Genomic DNA, 19,537 nt, shown 5'->3' on the forward strand with positions numbered 1-19,537 from the left:
AACAAAACCCTTGGAAGTAACTGCCCTAACAGAAGATGTGGCTGATGTAATAAAAGAAGATCAAATAGTAATAATTAAAAGTGGTAATAACAAACGACTCATAAATATAGTTAAAAAGGAATTGCATACTAAAAACAATGGGGATACGGAAAATCAGAGGCAGGAGCAATTCATTTTTAAGCCAGTATATGAATCCAGAGGACAACAAGATACGCTAAATAGAGGCAACCTATTGTGCCTTTTTTCATCAGTTCCATTGCTGGCAAAACTGACAACTAAAGAAATTGATTGTGTTGGCTTCCTACAAAATCCAGACGGCCTATTACCGATAACAGTGATAACAGTCACATCCCCTGCTGTAGCTGAACAAATTATGAAGGAAGAAGACATTTTTCGCAGTTGGGGAATAATGGTTAGTCGAATTATGCCAAAAGAATACCCCACACCACTTTTAAAAACAGTAAATCTGTTAGGTCCTGAAAAAGGTAAAAAGGGGCAACCAACCTTCTCTGTGCTAAGAAATCCAAACCAACAATTAGATAAAGGAGTTTCAGATCGAGCAAAAAACATTAGGGAAGAAATTGAAAACTGAATAAATGATTCATGGATTAAAAGTGCGCTACATGGAAACAATACACAATAACAAGTAAATCAGGAAATACCAGTTGAAAATACAAATAAATGCAATAAGGAAATAACAATTTGTTCTTAGAATGTAAATGGTATAAGGAACAAATTAGATAATATAACTGAATCACTAAAGAACTACCAAATAATTATATTACAAGAGACCTGGGCAATAGCACCGTTCATAATCCATGGTTATAAAGGATACTATGAACCTGCTACCAAGCAAAGCATTTATTGACGCCCTTCAGGCGGCCTAGCAATTTTCATCTCAATTGATTTAAATGCGGAACATGTGGAAATAGTCACAAACAGTACTAAGGTACAGTCTGTACTACCAAAATATAGGATGTACGAACGAAAAAGATCACTAAAGTTGGTTAACATATACATCCCACCTACATCTACCTCTAGGAAGACTATGTGTGCCTCACTTTCTACGTACTTACTTGAGCGAAGGATGGAGGACCCCTTTATGGATTTTATCATTACAGGAGATTTTAATCTCAATCTTTTAATACCATTCACAAGGGATGAGGTAATACAGTCACAAGATCACCAATAGTCAATTCCGGTCCAAGTATTAGAGCCCCCAACTAAACAAGGTCATCAACTAATAGGTATACATTTTATAAAGGATAAGGAAGCTTTGGGGCTACGTACACTGAATGGTAGATTTCCAACAGACTCACCTCCAGCATGGTCCTGTTATACCCATAGCACTAATTCCCGTATTGACTATACTATGGTATCATTGAATATTTTTAGCAACTGTACATCCTATCATCTAATGAAGGTCCAGGAGAGTGATCACAGTCAGCAAATCAGCACCACATCATTTATAAATAAAAACCATTAAATATATCTAACAACTGAAGGTCAAATTGGAACCATTAACCATAGGAAATTAAATTGGGAAACAGAGTCACAAATCAAACGACTGACTAGCGATCTGGCACTAAAACGGGTTAGGGAATGTATCAAAGTGGCACCAGCTGCATCAGCAATTGAGCAATGGGCCAGTTTCACTTCTCTATTACCTACTTACAAAGGTAATCTTAATAACCCAAGAGATAGCCATGTGACTCGAGCATTAAAAAGGGTAACCCATATTAATCTCCCATACGCAGTACAGAAAATGAAACAAACTAGAAATAGATTAAGGAAAGACCTGACTAACTTCCCAAATAAAGATGAAATTAAAATCGCCTTAAAAGAGGTCAATAAAAAACTAAGGAAGTTAATTTGGAATGAAAAAACTAAAGCTAATAACATTCTCTGGACTTGGATTTTTTACGCTAGTAACCAAGGAAACTCAAGGGAGTTCTGGAAGATGATAAATAGCCTAACCAGGCCGGATAAAGCGGTAGTCTCATCAGTATTGACTGAACTAGAATGGGTGAATTTTCTGAGTTACCATCTAAATCCACATTCAACAAAACCTGGAACCAAAGAGCTTAGCCCTTGGAAGGAAATTGTAATGACAAAGCAAGAACTAGTCCTGGAACTAACGCAGGAACAGATTGTTAAGCTAATAAAGAAACAGAAAGATGGAGCACCAGGACCGAACGGTATACCCTTTGCTCTATACAAAGAGGATCCCGACGTATGGGCAGTACTTCTTGTAAAGGTCTTCAAAGAAGTAGTTAGTAAAGGGGAGATACCGGAAAGCTGGAGAGGATCTTCAATATCCCCCATATTTAAAAAAGGAAATTGGGAGCTCCCAGAAAACCATCGATTAATAACTCATCAGGACTCCGATGCAAAACTATTTGCAGCCTATCTGCTAACAATCTTATCCGACTGGTAAAGAAGAACAGCATTCTTCCACCGAACCAAACCGGCTTCATTAAAGGGCTAGGTACAACTTCCAACATTCTGGCACTATCTGTTTTAATTGAAAAAGCAAATAAGTCATAAGTCATAGGTTCTTATATAGCGCACAAATCACCAAAAAGGTCTCAAGTACAAACAATGAACCATTATTCTTATGTTTTGTTGATTTCAAATCAGCTTTTGACTGTGTCGATAGAGAACGCTTATGGGGAAAGTTATATGCACAAGGGGTTCCTCCACTTTTAATATATCTGATCAGTCTTCAGAATACAAAAACTTGGGCTAGAGTACACATTGGGAACGGCTGTTTATTAACTGAGGAAATACCAACGCTAGGTGGAGTGAAGCAAAGGTGTGTATTGGCACTATTATTATTTAACCTGTTTTTAGCTGATCTAACTGAGGCCTTGAACAACAAAAATGCACACCCACCCAAGCTTGCAGACAAACATATATAGAATCTGCTATATGCAGACGATGTCATCCTTTTAAGTAGAACAAAGGTTTGTTTGTAAAGGTTAATACCATGCATACAGGAGTACGCGATAGAAAACAAAATAGTAATACATGAATCAAAATCCAAAGTTATGGTTATCTCAAAAAAACTTAAGAAGGAAGTACAACTCAAAATGGTTCCTAGGAAAGGAAAACTTGGAGCACATTAAAACCTATAGATACCTGGGAGTTGTTTTTGATGATAATGGTAACTTTAACCCTCAGAAATTGGATATCGCCAGGAAAGCGAATGCCCTAACAGGTGCATTTACGATAATAAAAAAGTCTACCAGTAATTTAACTTATCAACCTCTACTTAAAGGCATATCTGCAAAAGTGTTACCTTCCTTAACCTACGGTAGTGAGGTGTTAAACCGAAAAGATGCAATAATAATTAACAAAGAAATCTCAAAAACTTTTCGATCTCTTTTCTGTTTACCAGAAAATGCTTCACAATCCCAAATTAGACTGGAATTCGGCTTGAATAACCAACTATATGCACGAATGGGTCACATAATTAAAGTATGGAACAGAGTAAAAAATGATAAGGAGAATTTAATTTCCCAGCTTTTATGGAAAGAAATTGAGGGCAATAACAAATCATCTGCCTAGAAATATCTTGATAAGGCTTTGGATGAATTTGGGCTTAAGGGGATTTGGTCTACTACTATTACCCAGGAATCTTTTTAAAAAATTGTGAATAAAACAACTGATCTTCTATCGCTGATAAGTGATAAAGAGATCTTTTGTTAAAAGGAAGCATGCTTGGTCCATAATAAACGGTTATAAAAAAAAAGAGGCCTCAACAATATTTGAATACAGCATGGTCCTGGAAAAATAAAAATATATTCATGAAAGCACGTTTCGGAATATTACCCGGAGATTCCCATGCACTACCGTGCAAAAAACTCGAAAATAACATATCATGTCGGTTGTGTAACACAGGAGAAGAAAACATTATACATCTACTGTGCCTCTGTCCAGAACTAAAAAACGAAAGACTAACATTGTTAAAAAGGCTATTCAACAAAAGAACGATAAGGACTTGCAGACAAGCACTGCTTCAGTGTCTTTGCCCAGATGATGTATTCATTAATTCTGCTTTTTCAAAATTGTCAATATTTGCATGGAAAAAACTTGAATTTTTATAATATTAATTGTCATACTGATTATATTTTTCTTTCCCGAATTTTTAAACATATGAACGTATTTATTTAAAACTGTTTTATAATGCATGTGTTCTATCTAAATGTGAATGTAAATGTAAATGTAAATGTAAATGTAAATGTATGTATGTATAGGCATTTATATAGCGCACTACTTACCCATAGGGTCCCAAGGCGTTTCGACCGCTGCGAAACCCTTCCTGGCTTCCCTGAGAGATGGTCCCTTAATGGGTATCTCCAGGGTGAGACCAGGCATCCCCGGCGGTCTGGTGGGGCCGTTAGTGAAGATGAGGCAAGCTAATGCCCAGAGTTGCCGAGTGTGAACGCTGATCAGAGTGGGCACCGAGGCGAGAGAATTATCGAGTCCGCTGATCTAAAAGGTTTATCACTTTTCTAATAGAAGGAAATCAATTTTACTGAATTATCATAATCGAAATGTTTATACTGTGCATTCACTCGTTGTAAAGATTTTAAATAATCAATTAATAAACTATACCATACCTTTGTAGTCTTTGCACGGTTAGGTTCTGGGTCTGTATTCTCACTTCTTTTTTCTCTTTTTTTGTCTTTTTAATTGTAAGAAGGTATCAAAATGGTGTACGAGACTAGGTACATCTGTAGTACCTTTTCAAGAATCAATATGTATGGCTGATAAAATTATGCTATCTGCCAATTTATATTCACAGCATTATAAAACTTTGTTTAATCTTTATCATACACCACTTAAAATGCTAAAATGGAGTAATGCAAACAATGGGAAATGCTATAGATGTCAATGTGACTTGGCAGATATTATACATATATTTTCAGACTGCCCTATATTAAAACCGTTTTTTGTATCCATAGAATTTTTTTTAGCACATATTACCAAATGCGATGTAAAAATCTCTAAAGAGATGATTATTTTTGGTTTATCAAATGATAATGAACTGTTTTTAGGTTATCAAGAAAATAGATATATCTTATTCATGGCTATGGCTGTAGCTCGCCTTTGTATATCATCAATGTGGCTAAAACCTGAAGCACCTACATATGAAATGTGGCGAGCAAAGTTTTATAATATTTTTCATTTAGAATATGGCAGACTCTGATAGATTATTTGGATCATTAGCTATTATTATTTATGTTATCAAATAAGATAAAGCTGCTGTTCAGACTGTATTTATCTGATGCTAAAATCACTTTTATTGCTTTATGTCTATTTATGTTGAATATGTTAATTACTAAGTTGAAATATTGATATGTTTGTTTGTTCTATATATGGCTTTGAACTGAATCAATAAAAAAAATTTTAAAAAAAAATTTCATTGTAAGAAAACTTCTGTTCACCCTTTGAAGTAGAATTTCATTATTTGATCACAGGATGATCACACATTTGTTTTCATCCCAATCACTAAGAATTTTCTCTGGGATCTACTTTTTCCTTCTTGGCTCACTTAATATTTATAAAAGTGCCTGTATGTAGATTATGGGTTGGACAATGTTTTTATAGATTTGGCTACTTAAGATATTAAGATTAATAGTATGTATGAATTTCTGTCATTATCTGTACAGCCTTGAGGAAGTCACTGAATGTGACGAAACACATGCCGGCTGTTCTTGTGCATCTTGATCAAGACTGTGTAGCATTAAGTTCTTTGTACAATATCGCCCCATTTGTATGGATCGGAAAATAGGGCTTTATACAGTCTTGACTGAAATTGTCCTGTTTTAAGATATTTGCACAAATAAAAGAAAAGAAAGCTTTTTGTACAAACTCATCTCTGTTGTTTGCCTGTGATACATTGGTGATACATTTTTGTGAAGTCAACTTATTAAGATTACACATTTGAAGGGATATAACATTTAGAGTGCCAGTGTACTACTATGCTGCAATCTATTTTTTTAATGTTTTATATAGCATGTACTAGATCTGCAGATTCCTGTAGGCGAGACTAGAAGGCACTAGTGATTATATCATTAACTTAAACTGTCTCAATAGTAGAAATTGTTTAATATTTAGTTGGGTAACAGATTCTGCACTGTTTGGCTGGCAGCCGTGCAAATAGCAGAAAATGTTCACTATTTCCAGACTTCTTTCTAACTAATAGATATTCTGTAGTGTTTGGCCAGCAGTCATGCAAATAGCAGAAAAACTTCTGTATTTACCCAGCTGATGGCTAAATAGTAGAGATTCTTCAGTTTTTGTCCCGCAGTCAAACAGCAACAAGGAAACTTCAATATTTTCTTGGCCAGTGACTAAATAGCATGTTAGTTGGTCCACAGTCAAGCAAACAAAAAAAACTTTACTGATTACCCAGCTGCTGACAAAACAGCAGACATGTACAATTAGGCCTGCAGCCATGCAATTAGGAAATGCACTTAATTATTTATGTGGCTGTGGCTAAATAGCAGAAATTACATATTATATAACCAGTAACCTAGCAAGTAACAAAGAAATGTCAATATTTACCCAGCAACTGGATGTACGTTACTTTTGGAACCGTGCAAATAACCTGAAATAAAGGTACTTATTCTCCTGATGGCTGGCTAAATAGATGACAGTAATAACAACTTGGCTAGTAGCCGTGCAATAGCTATCTAAACAGCTTACATTTTATTTTGATTGTGTCTTATGCAGCTTTTAACAGGTTCCAGGGAGAACTAGAAACAAGGTGTGAACACAAATGGCATCCACCTTTCCATGAAAGTTAGGATCCTGACATATTTTTTTTTTCATTCGCAAAAAGTTGTTGCAAATTACGCACATACTTTTTGCAAATGAAATATTATTTAGCAAACCAATATATGTGCTCTTTGATCAATTGACAAAGTAAGGAAAAGCAAGAGGTTGCAGAATGACCTGCCCAAATAATATTCATAAGATTTGTGCTAATGTGAAACTCTCTGTGATTGGATGTAGTCACAGAGATGGTGGCCTGCAAGGGAGAGCACACCATCATCTCTATGTTTTGTTTTCAAAGTAGCCAGTATTTTTTAAAGGGACAAATGCTTGTTTAAAAACAAAAAAAAAACCTTTGCTTTTGGAAATATTCTACTCCCTGAGGCTGCCAACATGATTTCCAAAGGCAGAAGGGTCCTAATTAGCTTGTCAATCGTTGGCAACAGTACTTGTAGTCACAGACTTTCAATAAATTACTTTCCAAATTGGAACGGGGAGGAAGGAAAGCCCATTAATTAACCCTCCTATTTGCAATACAGAAAAGATCGCAAAAGTCCTGTTACTAGTAAAAAGAATTTCCCAGCTCATACAAAGGGGACAATGCAACTAATTATAAACAGTTTTGTAATGGCACAGCCAACTAGGGGGGTCATTATGATGACGGGCGGGGAAACGGGACCGCCCGCCATAAGGGCGGGGGTCCTGTGGGGGCAATTAGGATAGGCCCACCACAGTGGCGGGCGGCTCCTGCATTCCTGTCATTGTGGTGGGCAGTGTACTCAGCACCGCCCGCCACAACGCCAGGATGGCATGTCGTGCACTTCCATGCACAACGTGGCAGGCAACGCGTGGTGCCTGCCATGTTGTGCATGGAACTGTCATGTGCACCCCCACCCCCCTGAATCCAAGGGGGCCCGAAACGGGCCCCCGCAGTCTATTCCCGCATGCCTTTCCATGGCGGCATTGTTACCGCACCCATGGTAATATGTCTGGCGGTGCCTCACAGACACCGCCACCATATTAAACCCTTTTCTGCCCGGTCAACGAGTTGACTGTGCGGAAAAGTGGCGGACGGTCTTTTCGTCTGCCGCGGTCCCCCCTGCCCTAGTAATATGGCGGGGGAAAATGGGTGGCGGGCGGGGTCGGATCACGGGCGGATCACCACCGCCATGCGGGCGGTGGTGAACTGCCTGTGATCCTAATGGGCCCGAGGTTAGCAGTCCAGTATGTAATGATTGTGAAGTCCGGTCAGAAATTGAAATGGGTGTGGAGAACAGGAGGAACTATTTTGTCAAGATAGGGTGTCAGATGATTGATTAATATTCAATACTGGTAGCTATAGAGAATCGTGTCAAGGTTATCAATGTCATCTGGGAAACACATGTTCATTTAGTTGCTCTACAGTTAACAGGCTGATCGAGGATGTATCTGCTGCCAGAAAAGAGGCATGCAGTGAAAGAATTTGTAATAGCCAGATGACAAGTAGAGTTAATCAAATTCCCATATAGCACACCAGTAACCATAGTGAGCAAATAGGGTTATTTCAGATCTGCTTGCATAGTTCTTTTATATCCTGCTCAGAGGCGTGTCTGTACATTTTCCAATCGCGCTTACATTCCACTCATGGTGAAAAGAAGTTGATATTATGAAAAACATAAACAGTAACAGTTATGCCTCTAAGTTCTATTTGAATAAGGACTAAAAGGTTTGCCTCAAGCACAGATAAATACAGTGCATTTATTCTAGCAGAATTTAAAAAGATTAGGCTGAAATCGAAGCAATGAACCTAAAGATAAATGTTCAAATATTGTTTTAATATTTAGACTACTTTAGATGCATATGAATCACACTTTGTACTTGAATGAGCACTAATTGATGTTTTCATATTCAATTCCTAAATCTAACAGACAGAAACCGAATCCACCCAAAAAAAGTCATAGCAATCATCAAGCTAGTAAGTATGCTGACTTTTATTGAAGTTTAACATTTTTAAATATGTTAAATTCTTCCATTTGCTTTTGGCATAAAAATGATGGAGTGAATGTGTAACAATCAATGAAGCAATTAATATATTTAAGTGGAGTCCTTATACCATAACTTACAAAGATATTTATGGATAAAAATTCCAAAATCGGACGAACAGGAAACGTACCTAATAATGGATTTTTTCCCAAAATGTTGGTAGTTTGTACCCGATGTGACTGGTACTAAAATTGCATGCCTTACATTTCTTGCACTTAGTAAATTCCTGCTTTGGATTGAGTCATGTATTTCGTTATGACTGATTATGTAAGTTTGGGCTCACTCTGACAGGGGTATCTGATAGAAACTGCTAGCTGCAGATTCCTTACCTCTGAGTGTTCCAGGCATCAGACTGACATGTGACCAGTACCCCTGGGCGCGGTTGGGTGGCTCTATTTGGCGCCGCAAATCGTCGTTGGCACTAGATGTGATGTCGCAATCACCTATATAGATGCCACCCAGGTATGCGGACATCAGTTCTTTGCTTTCCACACCTGTTGACGCTGATCTGCAGAAGAACTACCTCTTTTAGACAGACTTTTTTCTATGATTTCTTGAAGATTTTTTCATTGTGTGTTGAGGATGACATCTAGAAAGTTGGGTTTGAGCAGTGTGACGGCTGTCACTGTGCCATGTCGGATTCCAACCTACATCTGGTGTGCTTATGGTGTCTCGAGCGTGACCACTACTTGAACTCATGCTCAGACTGCAGGGCTGTGGCGCTAAAGACTTTGAGGGACAGGTCCCTAAAGCTACTTGTGGTCCGGCAGTCGATGCCACTGAGCCTGACTCCTCGGTCCCAACCAAGGAGGAGAGGGTAGCTGGATCGCTCCAGGACCCCCATGTGTTCTTCATCACGTTCGGGGCCCTCAGGACACTCGGAGAAGAAGCACAAGAATAAGAAGTCTAAGCAGACTTCCCCTTAATAGGTTAAGGATTGACAAGACGAGTGAGGAATATTAGTGTTCCAGGTGCGGTTCTGTGGAGCCGTTACCAGGTCCAACTTTGCGTCTCCCCCTATTTCTGGGAGTCGGAGTCACCCCGGCTCAAGTAAAGGAGTTATGCACCAAGTTTCAAAGTGGGCCGACCCCTCAGGTTCCATGCCAATGGCTCCGGCCTCAGCTCCGGTGTGTTCTCATCGATCCGATCCCAGTCCTGGATCGGTGCTGGTCATGACAACACAAACTTACCCAGCGCTGATCCCGAAGTCGATGCTCACAGCGCCCGGCGATGCCCACCAGCAGCGCCAGCCCCATTTTGATTCCTGACGACGCAGAGTCAGATGAGTGCAGATTGATGCTGATTCCGGTGTCAATGGAGCCGAGGGGCTCAAGGACGTTGCCTGAATGTTTTGAGGAAGTTTCAGGCATGGGAGAAGAGTGGAAAGGGTCACTGGATGCTTTAGGACACCAGTTGGACACTCCCAAAGGCACCTCTCCAGATACGGGTATGCTCTCTCCTCCCATGGTGGCTTCAGAGAAGGGAGCCTATTACGCTATGGTGGTGAAGATAGCAGCAGGTGTCCTTGACCTGGTGCTGCCCTCAATTCAGGTCAAGACTAAATAATGGACCAAAGAAGTGCTTCAGCCTGGGGGTTCCTCATCTGAACCCCTTTTGCCTTTTAATGAAGCACTAATAGATGTCCTTTTAGGCAGGTGGTCCAAGCCTAGCTAAGGGGCTCATGTGAACAAGACAATAGCACGCTGCCATTACTCTGTCCCAAGTGATCCAAGCTTCCTCAGCCAATATCCTACTCCTGAGTGCTTGGTAGTCCAAGGCTCGAGATCCCATGGCTCGTTCCCTTCTGCCCCCCGGATAGGGAATACGGGAGACTGGATGCACTAGGGAAGAAGATGTTTTCTTTTGCTGGCCTAGCATTGTGGTGGGTGAGCACTGCATACATTTTGGGCTGTTTCTTGCACACCTTATGGGCAATGGTTGTGCAGGTGCTGCCATAAGTCCGGGAGGAGGCCCAGGCTGTGCTTTTCCAAGCAGTGCGATATGGGAGCGATGCAGCAAAGTTCACCATTAGGTGTGGTCTAGATACGACTGACTAGCTGGGAAGAGCAGTTTCGTCGACGGTGGTCTTGCAGCCCTCACGCCTAGCTGAGAACATTTGGCTTTTCAGTGGTTGTCCAGTCCAATCTGCTAGACATGCCCTTCGATGGGACTCGTCTCTTCAGAGAGAAGGTAGACATGGCGCTGGAGTGTTTTAATTCCTTGAGCCTCTCAGTTCATCTCCCCCAGTCAGCTTTTCGCTCCTTTTGTCACAATGAAAGGAACTTTCAACCACGTCAGCCACACCCCAGTCACCGTCCTGCATAGGCTTTCCGAGTTGTGCAAGGATGCCTAAGCGGGGCATTCCGACCTCATGGGAATGGTAACCAGAAGTCATCTGCCACCAACCCCAGGGGTAACTGCACGCTCTAAGTCCTCTTAGTTTGGTTCTGCAAGACCATGGGAGTCCAGTTGGAGGGAGAATTCAATCTCTTCCGCTGGCAGTCCATTATATCGGACAGATTATTTGAAATGGTTAGTCCCTTCCTTTCCAATCTTTCCTTCTTCCTTTACTGCCATCTTAAGAATGACTAGCAGAGGATCATTTTATCTTGCTCCGAGAGGAAGTTACAGTAAGGGTTCTGATATCAGAAGTAGCCAGTGGCTGGTGTTCATGCTACTTTCTGATACCCAAAAAGAACAAAGGTCTCTGTCCAATCTAGACCTCCGGACCATCAATGTCTTCCTCAACAAAGAGAAATTCAAGATGCTGACTTTGGCTCAGGACTTGTGACCTGTAGACCAATGAGACTGGCTGGTAGCATTGGACCTGCAGGATGGTTATTTTCCCATCCCGCCTGCCCACAGGCGTTACCTGCGGTTAAAGGTAGGCCACAAGCACTTTCAGTTCACTGTGCTACCGTTTGGCCTTACTAGCACCCCTCGGGTGTTCACCAAGGTGACGTTGGTGGTCACAGCTCATCTGTGCAAGTTATGGCTTTCAGTCTTCCCCAACATAACGACTGGCTGTTGAAGGCCTCCTTGCCGCAAATTGTCATTTCCTACCTTCAGACTACTACAGACCTGCTGCATTCGCTGGGGTTCACGGTCAACGTGCAAAAGTCACATCTAACTTCTCTCAGATGGTCTCTTTCATCAGAGCTATTCTGTGCAGTTTCAGACGTATCCTCCTGAACATTGAGTCCAGGATATTCAGGTTATAAAACCAATGTTTCGCCTCTATCCTGGATTTTGGTGAGAATGACTCTGTGTCTGCTGGGCCTCATGGCCTCCTGCATCCTGTTGGTAAATCATGTCAGAAGGCATATGTGGGCTCTGCAGTGGGACCTGAAGTTCTAGTGGGCGCAAAATCAAGGTAAATCTCTCTGACTGCAGTCGGGTCAGAGGCAGACCCCTCTCCCTTCCCCAACCAGAGCTCACAGCACCACCTCTGGGATGGGTCAGTCATTTGGGAAAGGTGAAGATCAGAGGACCCTGGTCTCTGGCACATCAACTTGTTGGAGCTCGGGGTGATCCGACTAGCATTGAAAGCTTTTCTACCCTCTGTCAAGGGGAAGTTGGTGCAGGTGTTCATGGACAACACCACCGCCATGTTGCCAGGGCAAACAAACTCACCGGTAGATGCCTAGCGGAGCATGAATGGCGTCGCCAGCCAGAGGTGGCACACGGTCTCCTTCTGCAGTGGGGAGAGCCTTGGTTAGATCTGTTATCCTCCAAAGAGAATGCGCAATGTCAGCAGTATTGCCCGTTGGAGTTTCCAAGGTGGCGCTTTTCATCGCGAGTGGAGCTCAGGCCACCTGTACACCTTCCCGTCCGTACCACTCCTGCCCAGAGTTCTGAGGGGCAGGAGTGGTATGGGCGGGAAGGTGTACAGTAGCCTAGCAAGCAAGAAATCCATGTCTGGGCATACACTTGGCCACTTAGGGTGAACATAGCAAACACAACAAGTTGATGGACAGAGTGCCAATACTTTTCAAACCGTCCGGGCGAGACTGCTCCCTTGGGGAGCAGGGACAAAACTGTTTTGCATATGGCTGGGTCCAGACTGCATTGCTATGGTGAGCAGAAAACAATGAATTTAACCCAGATCTGTCACTGGGGGTGGATGTTTGACAATGTTTAGCATTCCGTCCATCATCTTTTTGTACTGCTGTAGTCACCCTAAGTGGCCAAAGGTATGCTGATGAGGGGTGATACCTGGAAACCGGTCCTAGGATGCTTGTTTCCGGTATAGGGAGGACGAATGACTGACAGAATATCGACGTTGAAAATATCAACGTCAAGAATATCGGAGGTAGGGGGGGGGGCGTAGTTTGGACGCTGGAGGAAATGGCAGCTTGAGCCCTTCTCTCCTCTCTGAAACAATTCGGCGAATTCCTGTGACTGATAACTGCTGCTGACATGCCATGAAACAGCAGAATACACAGGAAACACATCGCTGCTACTCTGAGTAGCCGGGAGTAACGCTGAGAACTACTCCCACGGCCGTATGCAGAGACCGCACTGAAGCTGCGTGGGGCCCTGCCCGCCTACCTGGCTCACCGGACACCCGATCCTGCCTTCACTGAGCGGCCTGCTCAGCTGCCAAGATTTTCGGTCCCTGAATGCTGTGCCGGTCCCATACAGGTAGCTGGATGCCTGCAGACGAAACCGAAGGACGGGGACGAGCTAACTCGCAATAACCCCAGGTACCACGCGCGTTATCATGCAAAATGGCAGCCGCCCGAAACTGCATCGGCAAATGCTTCTAAGCCTGCATATCACGCTCGTATCGTAATACCATCGGATGGCCCTTCGACTGCCTACGCTTCCTGCTGCAGCCTTACAAAACTAGATTGGCGTGTTTTGTGCCTCAATCCCGATCGTCTATGTCCCACCATCAGTATGTGCCCAGCTATCCACAACTTCATCTCCTCATGTCGCAAGCCCTTTCTGACATAATGTATTGTGACTTAGCTTGACTGATGCACATGTGAAGAGCTGCTTACTTGGCCTTTTTTCAACGGTCAGGGGCAAGATTAAGACCTTTATTCAGCCTTGCCTGACCCTAAGATGGCCGACGTTTGTGACACCCCTTGCAAGTAGTGTCTGATGTTAGATCCCCGATCAGCCTTGAAAGATATGGACACTAGATACTGAATGTTAACCACATGTCACACGCTAATATACCCTAACAATACGACATATCAGGTCCTAGCACGGGCAAAACGTTAACTCAAGCGAATAGCACTGTAACTTTTGAAAGAAGACAAGCCTGCAATAAGCCTGAAGGCCTCTCTCGAACTACATTAACTTAAGCAAATAGCACCGTAACTTTTGAAAGAAGACGAGCCTGAAATAAACCTGAAGACCACTGTCCAACTACTTAGCACTGGCAAAATAGTGCCACGGAACCATAGGTTACCTATATCCATCAACTCAGACCCCACAAGCCCGACGGTGTAAAACCACCCCGCGATCCTGTCAGGATTGAAGGATTAAAGTCAGGATTAAAGTCAGGATTAAAGGCCAGCATGGAGGACAAAGAGACAACGAAAAATCTTAAGCGCTTAAAGGCTGAACCACCGATACCGGTATTGCCCATCAAAGGCAAGAAGGAAGTTAGCGAAGCCATGGACATCATACTAAGTAGATTGGAAGAAGTAAGGGACCTGGCGAAATCTACGAAGGAAGAGGTTGTGGCCATCAGACAAGATATCAGAGACACAAACTCTAGACTCACCGAAACTGAATCAAGAATTAGCCGTCTTGAGGACACTGAAACCAAGACCTGTGATACTCTCAAACGACTAACTATAACATCAGATCAGACAACAAGGAGACTAGCGGAATTGGAGGATAGAAATCGGAGAGGAAATCTTAGAATTTTTGGTATTCCGGAAGGTTTAGAGGAAGATCACGGATCAAGTGTTGCCTTTTTGGAAACATGGTTCGCGCAAGCAACCAATCTCACCTTCCCCCAGCCTCTGGATTTTGATAGGGCGCACAGAGTTCCAGGCACAATAACAAAAAACCAAAAAGGCCCGAGACCCATCATCTGCAAGCCCCTACGATTTCAACATGTGGAGCAAATACTGTCCTTTGCCCGCAAGCATAACCACGTATTGTGGAAGGCAAACAAGGTGTATATTTCACAGGACTTCTGTAAGGAAACCGTCAATATGAGGCAGGCTTTCCTCGCAATGCGTCCGCAACTAAGATCACTGGGTCACCAATTCGGATTTGTTGTTCCAGCTAAGTTCCGGGTGACCATACAAGGAGTTTCCCACGTCGTCTCAGATCCACAGAAACTCAAAAGACTTCTACACGGGCCAGAGGAATCATCCATGGACATAACTTCGTTTGAAGCAGCCGCGGAGCTGCCACTGGATATAAATGAATATCCTTTGCTGGTATTGCTGATATATTACGTTGTGGGTTTTCCCTCAAGGTCTCAATGTATGCTTCCTGCTGCCATTGGCAGCTTATGTTTATGTCTACATAGCATACCTCTCACATTGCTTTCACTCATTCAATTACTCTGATGTGGTATTCGTTTGCTAGCTATCTCCTTACTGTTTACCTGCTGTCACCAGGTAGTTGGTATGCACGTTTTCAAAAACAATACGTATAATGCAAATGGATTGCCGGTGCGTAGCCTGCATACTGTGCTTATCATATTTGGAATTACTGGTCACTTTACTAGCCTAATCACTGACAAGTAGTATCCTGGCAAGGTAAACCATTTGGGCTAATAACTTAAGTTGAGATTGAAGATATGCTGCTGCTAATGTTTAATTGTTCTCAAATAATAGTTGCTGTAACTCCTAGATGTTTGAAAATTGATCAAGTTCGCAATCTTTGAAATGTTGCATCAGCTGCCACGGAGGTAATGGCGCTGCTGTTGTTTTCTCCTAATCACCATGCCCTACATCCATGTTTGGAGAGGGATGGGTGGGTTGGGATGGGGGATGGGTGGGAGAGGGGGTGCGAAAGGGGGGGCGAGGGTTTGTCCTTTTTCTTATTTTTGCTTTTTTCAGGTTTAGCCATATTTTCTATTTCTGTCTAATTTTTCTTCACGCTCACATCTACAATTGGGTGCCTGAATCGCCTAGAGGCTACTTGTCATTACCAAAACGCACGCAACAACTATGTTTCAGTGTTACAACCATTTACTATGTGCTAACTATTGGCCTCACTGAGGAGATGTCTAATTAAGGATAGTAGAAATGTTGCCCAGCATGCTTTTAAGATTGCTATACATAGACCCCCAGTGTCAACTGCATATGCTCCTTACCTGAATTCGGATATCCTACTGTACACAAATGACGCCACTCACAATTGATACACCCCTGGGGGTAACAAAGGAAGGCAACCTGAAAATCCTCTCGCTTAATGTGAAAGGCCTTAACCAGCCTGTCAAGCGTCAGAAATTTCTAGACTACTTACGTAGGCAAAAGGGGGATATTGCCCTGTTGCAGGAATCCAAGTTAGAAGCCAAACAATTCCACACGCTCTGCAATACATTTTACACGTAGGTTGTAGGATCGTAAGCAATTGCAAAAAAGAATGGTGTGGTGACCTTGATTGCCAGGAAGGCCACTTTAGAACTACTTTCCTCTGTATCTGACTCCAAAGGGAGGTGGGTCACAGCTAAACTACTTAAGGATGACACTGAATTTTACATCACAAATGTCTATGCCCCAAACACATGTGAATTGGCATTCTGGGCAGATCTCACGAAACAGCTTGACACTATCCCCGACACAGCAGTCCACATCCTGGCGGGTGACTTTAACTTACCGTCTGAACTCACTCTTGATAGAGACTCTAGGTGCCCCTTTCATAGTAACAAGGCACAGAAAGCCTTCACTAAACTATGTAGTAGATTTCACTTGATAGACTCCTGGCGTTTACAAAACCCAGTGGGGAGGGACTATACATTCTACTCCTCGCCGCACGACTCATTCTCCCTAATCGATAACTTATTTATTACCAAGAACGCTATAGCTAGAATTGAGGAAACAAGCATAGAACCACAGGTTATTTTGGATCACTCTTGCATATCACTTACTGTCTCCAACATAAAACCAACACTCCGCCAATCACTATGGCGCCTTAACAAGGAAATCCTTGAAAAAGAACAACACAGAAACACTATTGGAACTGCCATAAAAGACTACCTGGAAGACAACAAAAGGGGTGATACCACTGATTCGACACGCTGGGAGGCTCTGAAAAGCACTATACGGGGGGTTATCATTAAACTTAAATCCGCCATAAACAAGAATTGCAACCCGGCCTTAGAGAAGCTAGAGGGTGAAATCTCCACCTTGGAAGCTAGATACTTAAGTGATAGGACAGAAGAGATTCTGAATAAACTAAATAAACCAAAAGTATGCTTACAATAAAATAGTAAGTGAAAGAGCAGGAGTGTGGCTAGACAGGAGGAAGCGCTTTAAAATTTGCGAGTTGAATAAGGCTGTGAAGAGCCTAGCGGCCTATCTCAAATTCAAAATTAAAAAAAACACGATCAATTCTATCACAGATCAATCTGGTGTGAACTGGTCTGACCCCCTCAAAATTGTGGAGATATTCAAAGAATCCTATGAACGTCTGTATGCCAAAAATCTAAACGTGAAAGAAGACAAAGTTAAAGATTAATTAGAGAACTGCGCCCTACCATCCCTCCCCATGGAAGACCAAGAGGGCCTCAATAACCCTATATCACAATCTGAGATTGAAGAAGCCATTAAATCCCTTAAGTGTGGGAAGGCTCCTGGGCCTGATGGGTTTACTGCCAGATTTTACAAGTGCTTCTCTTCCACGCTAACCTCCCCACTCCTTTACCTATTTCGTGAAATCAATGAGACGGTTGAGGTTAAAGGCAAAGATCCTATGCTCCCTAAGAACTATAGGCCTATCTCGCTTATCAACTTAGATTGTAACATTTTAGCTTTGATACTGCCAATCGCCTGCAGAAGGTCTTACCGAAATTGATCCACCCCTCCCAAGCTGGGTACCTGAAATATAGGCTGTCCAGTGACATTACCAGAACTCTAGCCCACATTCTTGAGAAGGCTAGACTCCTGTCCTCCCCCACTGCAGCGATCACACTCGATGCAGAAAAAGCTTTCGATAAAGTGGACTGGTCATATTTAGAGGCTGTATTACATAAATTCAATCTAGGGCCGTCCTTCATTAAACTGGTCATGTCCCTTTACTCCAGCCCCTCAGCCAGGGTTAAAGCTTCTCATCATCATTCAGACTACAACAGGGAACCAGACAGGGGTGCCCCCTCTCCCCTTCGTTATTCCTTCTAGCCATAGAACCCTTTCTATATCAAATTCGCCATAATAAAAACATTCCCGGAGTCACATTTGGAGATTGCACGATAAAACTTACAGCTCACGCAGATGATGTACTAGTCATGTCAGAAAAAGCAGGAGACGCAATACAGCTCTTATGTCCACTATTGAGGAGTTCTTGGAAGTATCGGGTTACACGCTAAATAAAGACAAGACCGATGTCAAGCTATTGAATAATCAAGGAAACAAGGAAATCTTAGGGGATTCTGGCCTAACATGGCAACCGGACTGCTTTAAGTATCTGGGCCTAGACTTTGACAAAGACCCCATTGCTACCCTGCGAGTCAAAGAAAATCTCAACACTGCTTGATGGGTGGTCTCCCAGGTTTCTGTCATGGTGGGGGAGAGCTGAGACCCTAAAAATGATGGTTACCCCGCTGGTGAATTATCTAGCGAGTATGCTTCCAATGACATTCTCAGAGGACTTTCTGCACAAAGTTGATAAATTCTTTGGCACATTCTTATGGCAAGGGAAGAAGTCCAGGGTATCAATGAAGAAGCTACAATTAGCTAAGGACAAAGGCTGCCTGGGTCTCCCCAACTTTAAGAACTACCAGACAGCGTTCTTGTGCAAACAGGGGGTACACTGGTTGATTGAAGACCCGTTGTATGTCCCACTCTGGGTAGAGATAGAGAAGTCCCTCATTGGCAATGTCCCCCTCCCTGCACTACTCTCCATAGACCTGACCCATCTTCCTCACTCTAAGTACATACTGTTAAACACGAGACGTGAACTTTTAAGGTTAGACCAAGTACACACGACGGGCCTTAGGGTAAAAAATACCACCTCAATAGCCTTATGGCACAATCCCGTACTTCGAATTAACAGGGAACCCCTCAACTGGGAACACTGGTCTGCGAAAGGTATAAATATGGTGAGTGATCTATACGATGGGCATTACCCGCTACCTTACTCCTCGATCCAAACAGTGCACTGTCTTACACTGATGGACTTCTATGCTTTCCTCAAATTAAAAACACTCCTGTCTACACGCTCTCTCACACCCTCAGAACCATGGCTTAAACCGCAATTGACACGCCTCAAAGCAGCGGGTCATTTTGTGTCAAAAGTATACAAACTTCGCCTTCCCGTGCCGGGGAAAGCCCAAAAGCTTAATGAACTACGATGGGAGGGGGTTCCCAACACCACGGGGATTGTGTTCGATTGGAGCAAAGGAGATCTAGCGCATATGCTTTTTCATTGCCCCTCTCTAGGAAACTACTGGGACAAAATATTCACCTGCATAGAACATGTCCTTAAAATCAAACCCCCAAAAGAATTTGTTTATGTCATCCTGGGAGCTCTGGACCCAACTGTGATCAATGATAATGACCGTCAGTTGCTAGACTTACTACTCACCTTG

The sequence above is a fragment of the Lissotriton vulgaris genome, chromosome 5 (genome assembly GCF_964263255.1).
Source record: "Lissotriton vulgaris chromosome 5, aLisVul1.2, whole genome shotgun sequence".
Classification (NCBI taxonomy): domain Eukaryota; kingdom Metazoa; phylum Chordata; class Amphibia; order Caudata; family Salamandridae; genus Lissotriton; species Lissotriton vulgaris.